The sequence below is a fragment of the Chionomys nivalis genome, chromosome 1 (genome assembly GCF_950005125.1).
Source record: "Chionomys nivalis chromosome 1, mChiNiv1.1, whole genome shotgun sequence".
Taxonomy (NCBI): Eukaryota; Metazoa; Chordata; class Mammalia; order Rodentia; family Cricetidae; genus Chionomys; species Chionomys nivalis.
In genome coordinates, this window is record NC_080086.1 from 21854020 (window position 1) to 21860105 (window position 6086).

At 40.9% G+C, this 6086-nt stretch overlaps 1 pseudogene; it reads right to left on the reverse strand.

The window, feature by feature from the left end:
* Positions 1-1410: 1410 nt before the first annotated feature.
* Positions 1411-4454, reverse strand: LOC130886219 (nuclear factor erythroid 2-related factor 2-like; annotated as a pseudogene).
* Between the last annotated feature and the right edge of the window lie 1632 nt (positions 4455-6086).

A 6086-nucleotide genomic window follows, 5' to 3' on the forward strand; every position in this document is an offset into this window, starting at 1 on the left:
TGGGAATGCAAACTTGTGCAACCACTTTGGAAAGCAGTGTGGCGGTTTCTCAGGAAAGTCGGGTTCAACCTACCTCTTGACCCAGCAATACCACTATTGGGAATATACCCAAGAGATGCCCAAACATACAACAAAAGTATATGCTCAACTATGTTCATAGCAGCATTGTTTGTAATTGCCAGAACCTGGAAACAACCTAGATGTCCTTCAGTGGAAGAATGGATGAAGAAAGTATGGAATATATACATATTAGAGTACTACTCAGCAGTAAAAAACAATGACTTCTTGAATTTTGCATACAAATGGACGGAAATTGAAAACACTATCCTGAGTGAGGTAAGCCAGACCCAAAAAGAGGAACATGGGATGTACTCACTCATATTTGGTTTCTAGCCATAAATAAAGGACATTGAGACTATAATTCGTGACTCTAGAGAAGCTAAATAAGAAGGTGAACCCAAAGAAAAACATATAAGCATCCCCCTGAATATTAACCTTCATCAGGCGATGAAAGAAGACAGAGACAGAGACCAACATTGGAGCACTGGACTGAAGTCTCACGATCCAAAGGAGGAGCAGAAGGAGAGTGAGCACGAGCAAGGAACTCAGGACGGCGAGGGGTGCACCCACACACTGAGGCAATGGGGATGATCTATCGGGAACTCACCAAGGCCAGCTGGCCGGGGACTGAAAAAGCATGGGACAAAACCGGTCTCGCTGAACATAATGGACAATGAGGACTACTGAGAACTGAAGAACAATGGCAATGGGTTCTTGATCCTATTGCATGTAATGGCTTTGTGGGAGCCCAGGTAGTTTGGATGCTCACCTTAATAGACCTGGATAGAGGTGGGTGGTCCTTGGACCTCCCACAGGGCAGAGAAACCTGCTTGCTCTTTGGGCTGAGGAGGAAGGAAGACTTGATTGGGGGAGGGGGAGGGAACGGGAGGTGGTGGCGGGGAAGAGGCAGAAATCTTTAATAATTAAATTAATTAATTAATAAAAAAATCAGCAAGGAAAGAAAAAAAGAAAAAAAAAAAAAACATCTCATTGGAGAGGTGGGTCAGAAGCTGTCTGGAGGTGTTGTAGACAGAATCAAACCAATTCCACTCTTGGTTGCCAGAAACATTAGTGTCTACAATGCCATGTTTTGTTTCACAATGTTTTTCCTTTGTATGAATTCTACAATCTATGAATATCAATACCGTAAATCTAAAAGCAGATTTTAAAATCAAGATTACGCACCTTGTAAATATAGTGATTCTTTGTTTGGTAAGGCTTATTCATATTAAATGAAAAGAAATTCAAAAAAAAAAAAATAAAGTGTTTCTGCATTTCACATCACAGTAGAAAGTTCTATCAGTGCAAAACAAACACTAGCTCAGAAAAAAAGGCCCCATCTTCCCAAACCTAGTTTTTCTTAGTGTCTGGCTTCTTGCTTTTGGGAACCAGGAACACATTGCCATCTCTGGTCTGCTGCAGGGAGTATTCACTAGGAGAGTAAGGGTTTCCAGCCTCATCAGGTAACATGATGAAGACTTCAAGATACAAGGTGCTAAGCTGCCTCTTCGGAGATGGAGGTTTCTGTCGTTTTCTCTCTTTTCTCTGAGTAGCTTTGCTCGCTCATCTTTTAGGTGGCCTAGGTCTTGCTCCAGTTGTACTATATTCTCCAGTTTCATTTTTCTACAGTTCTGAGCGGCGACTTTATTCTTACCTCACCTGCGTACATCTCGGATTAATGCAAGCTAAGCTTCATTGAATTTCTCCTTGGACATCAACTTGAAAAAGAGAGACAGGAGCAACTCCTGTCATCAGAAGTCATCAACAGGGAGGTCAATGATTTTTTTAAACAGGGAATGGGATATGGAGAGCTTTTGCCCTAAGCTCATCTCTCGTGAGATGAGCCTCCAAGCAGCTTGAATGTTTGTCTTTTGTGAACAGGACTTTTTGATGACCAGGACTCACAGGCCTTTCATTTGCTGTTGTATTTTCACAATGCGAATCATGCACAGGAACACTGTGCCCTTGAGCTGGTGACAGAGGCTGTACCGGGTCCCCAGAAGAATGACTGAGGGCGGCAGAGGAAGGCGTGCTGCTACTGCCACTGGGCTCTGCTACAAAAGCAGAATAAAACTCATCCCCAAAATCTGTGTTCAATGTGGGATTTGAATCCAAGGAGTTGAGCTGGCTGGCATCTTCTGTGGAGAGGATGCTGGCGAAAGAATCTTCAAAACCGTGAAGGAAATGGGGACTGCAGCTGCCCACTTCTTTATCCAGCGCGGGGATGGAGGAGTAGAAACGGTAATTGCTGTCAATTTCTGTCAGGTTGGCTTCTGGGCTGGGAACAGTGGAAGTCTCAACCAACAGTTTGTTTTCAGTATTAAGACACTGTAACTGGGGAATGGAAAGTAGCTCCTGTCACACTTGCTCCATGTCCTGCTGCATGCTATCTAGATCAGTCATGGTTGTCTCCAGAGAGCTGTTGAGTGAATGAGCCTGATCCAGACTGCTGAAGACTGGGTTTTCCACATGGCTGGGGATCTCCAGGCGAGTGACTCATGGTTACCTACAAATGGGAATCTCTGCCAAAAGCTGCATGCAGTCTTCAAAGTACAGGGCATCTGGTTTGGAAATGTGGGAATAGCTGGCGGATCCACTACTGTTTGTTGGTATGTGTTGGGCTGGCTGAATTGGAAGGAATTCTCCTGTCTATTCACGCAGTTGTAGCTGAGTGAAAAAGGCCTTTTTCTATTCCTTTTGGAGTTGCTCCTGTCTCTCTTTTTCAAGTTTTTTCTGTTTTTCCAGCTCACAGTCCTTTTGTCACTGACTGAGTCAAACACTTCTCAGCTTACCCGGAGATCTATGTCTTGCCTCCAAAGGATGTCAATCAAATCCACATCCTGCTGGGACTGTAGTCCTGGTGGTGGCAACTCCAAGTCATCATGCTTAGAGCAGACGCTGCACTGGAGATCCCCAACAGTGAAGCTACGAAGCTAGGCTGGCTGCTGAGGTGTGGCGGTGGCAACGGCAACTCAACAGAGCTGCATTCTTGTTATTAACCTGGGTTATTTTTGTCTGCTAACCACCACGTATTCTAATTAGAAAATTATATAGCTCAACCAAGTAAATTGACTATGTGCTAAGTAAGTGTTAAGTAGTGTGAAATGTTTAAATAATGCAACATTTGACCCTAAAGAACCACATTTCACTTAGCGTAATAAGAAAATAGAAATAAAACAAGATTCAGAATATACTTAATGCTAAGTATGTATCCAAATTTGGACATTCAGTGAGACTACACTGAAAACAGAATTTCCTCCAGTCTGAAATAATCATAGACAGTTCCATAGAGGACAAAATTAGATTTAATTTTTCTTAAAGATTTACATTTGTTTACATGTAGACCACATGCATTAGGATCTCAAGGAAGCCAAAAGAAGGTGTCAAGTCCTGTGGAGTTACAAGTGTTTGGGTTGCCATGGTGGGTTCTGGGAATGTAACATGTGATAGTTATTCTTCATTGTCAACTTGAGTACATCTGAAATAAACTACAAACCAGAAATGGAGGGCACACCTATGAGAGATTTTTGTTTGGTTTGAAATAGGCAAATCCACTTCTAAACAGGACTGTTGAATCAAGAAGACACGTGCCTTTAATTTGGATGTTAATCTGGGCTACACCTTCTGCAGGAAGACCATAGGCAGAAGCTGTGTGATTGTTCCCAGCCACCCAGACCCAAAATAATTACATAAAAACTGTATTATTACAACAGTGCTTGGCCTATTAGCTCATGCTTCTTACTTGCTAGCTCTTATATCTTAATGTAACCCATTTCTATTAATCTGTGTATTGCCACATGGTTGTGGCCTGTGAGTAAAGTTCCATCTGGTGTCTGGCTTCCAGCGTCAGGTATCTGTTTCCGGTGTCCAGCCTTTGTCTCCTGTAGCTACATGGCTTCTCTTTGACTTCACCTACTCCTTCCATCTCTATTTCTTGGAATTTCTGGCTATTCTTTGCTACAATGGGCCCAAAGCAGCTTCTTTATTAACTAATGGTATTCACAACATACAGAGAGGAATCCCACATGAGAAGCCTATACAAGGATATGAAAGAAGGAAGCTTTTGCTCTTAGCCTGCTTGCTCTAGCCTTGTTAGTGGTTCCATTTATTCACTGGCATTAAAGTCTACTTCTTCACTATTCCAGTGTCCACCAAATACCAGCTGAGACATCCAGCCTTGTGAACTGCCAACTTTGGATTTTTGGACTTTTCATTCATAGCCAGGCATTGTTGGATTTGTTGAACCATAGCCTGTAAGTCATTCTAATACATCCCCTTTCTTCATATATAGAAGAGAAAATCATACTATAAATTCTGCTGTTCTAGAGAACTCTGACTAATGCAGAGCTGATGTCTTCCTCTACAGTGACAAGTGCTCTGAACCACTGAGCCATGGCTTTATCACCTAAAGTTGGGTTTCCAAATAATTATTAAAATATCCAATGGGTGAAGGAAAAAAGAAGGCTATCAGAAAAAATTAAACATGAACTGTCAAAATTCTGTAAGATGTCTCCAAAAAAAATTACCCACATGAGTCTTATTCTTCTTCACACCCTCATCTATTCATATTTGCTAACACCACATACTAATTCCCGCTACCCCATGGTTAGGAAACATTGGTGAAACTAGACAAGTAATGTGGGAGTGATTTCTTTCTAATCTGTTGCTTTCATTGGTTAATTAATAAAGAAACTGCCTAGGCCCATTTGATAGGCTAACCCTTAGGTGGGTGGAGTAAACAGAACAGAATGCTGGGAGAAAGAAGCTGAGTCAGTGAGTCGCCATGATTCTCTCACTCCAGACAGACGCAGGTTAAGATCTTTCCTGGTAAGCCAGCTCGTGGTGCTACACAGAATATTAGAAATGGGTTAGATCAATATGTAAGAGCTAACCAAGAAGAGGCTAAAACTAATGGGCCAGGCAGTGATTAAAAGAATACAGTTTCCATGTAATTATTTCGGGACATAAGCTAGACATGAGGGCGGACGGGTGCCAGGAACTTAGCCCGCCATTCCTATTACAACAGACAAGGAAAGCTGTTACTGGGGTGTTTACACTATGGATATGAATGTACTTCCTGAACGCTCTTTTTTAACAAAAACAAGCATCCTGTTTAATTAATGTTATTCAAAACATTCCTTAACCCTCAAATAGCTAAGTATTAATGCATTACTACTGAATATGTTTCTGATGAATATAAGTAAAATGAAAAAAAAAATCTTAAGAAATTCTTGACAACCAACAAAGCTCCACAGAAGATATATAACAGAATTCTTTAGCCTGAAGATGAAGATAAACACACCCATGAGGTCACTGATTGAAAATGGTTAAGAAATGAATGGGGAGAAAACAATATTGCTAAATGAAAGTAACTAATACACAACTTTTAATAATAGCATGAAAGTCAATGCTTTTCATTCCTTAATCAAAGAAAACAGACTGGCAGATTAGATTAAAAGATAAGACCTATCTATTGATGCAAGAAACATACCTCAAGATCAAAGACAGACACTACTTTAGAGTGAAAGTTTGGAAAATTGCAAACCTCCCCGATCCTTCAACTTTAAAAATTAATTTTTATAACATTTCAGAATTTTTAAGCAGTATATATGGAGAGTGAGATTATTCAGTGTTGCAATGGATTCATTTTAATTTTTGAGGAGAGGAATTCCATGCTGTTTTCCATAAGAACCATGTTAGTTTTTATTCCCACCAAGGTGGACGTTTTCCTTTAGTTCATATCCTCAACATATTCATCTCTTCTCATGTTTGGTAACTGGCAGAGGGCCAGGCTTGAATACCAGACTATTACATTGGAAAATATGACAATACTTTTTTTTAGAATAGTAGATATCTGAGTCAGAGAGTAGTGGCACATGCCTTTAATCCCAGCACTCGAGAGGCAGAAACAGGTGGATTTCTGTGAGTCTGAGGCCAGCTTGGTCTCTAAAGTGAGTTCCATGACAGCCAGAGCTATTCCACAGAGAAACCCTGTCTCAAAAAACCAAAACCAATGAGAGTAAGAA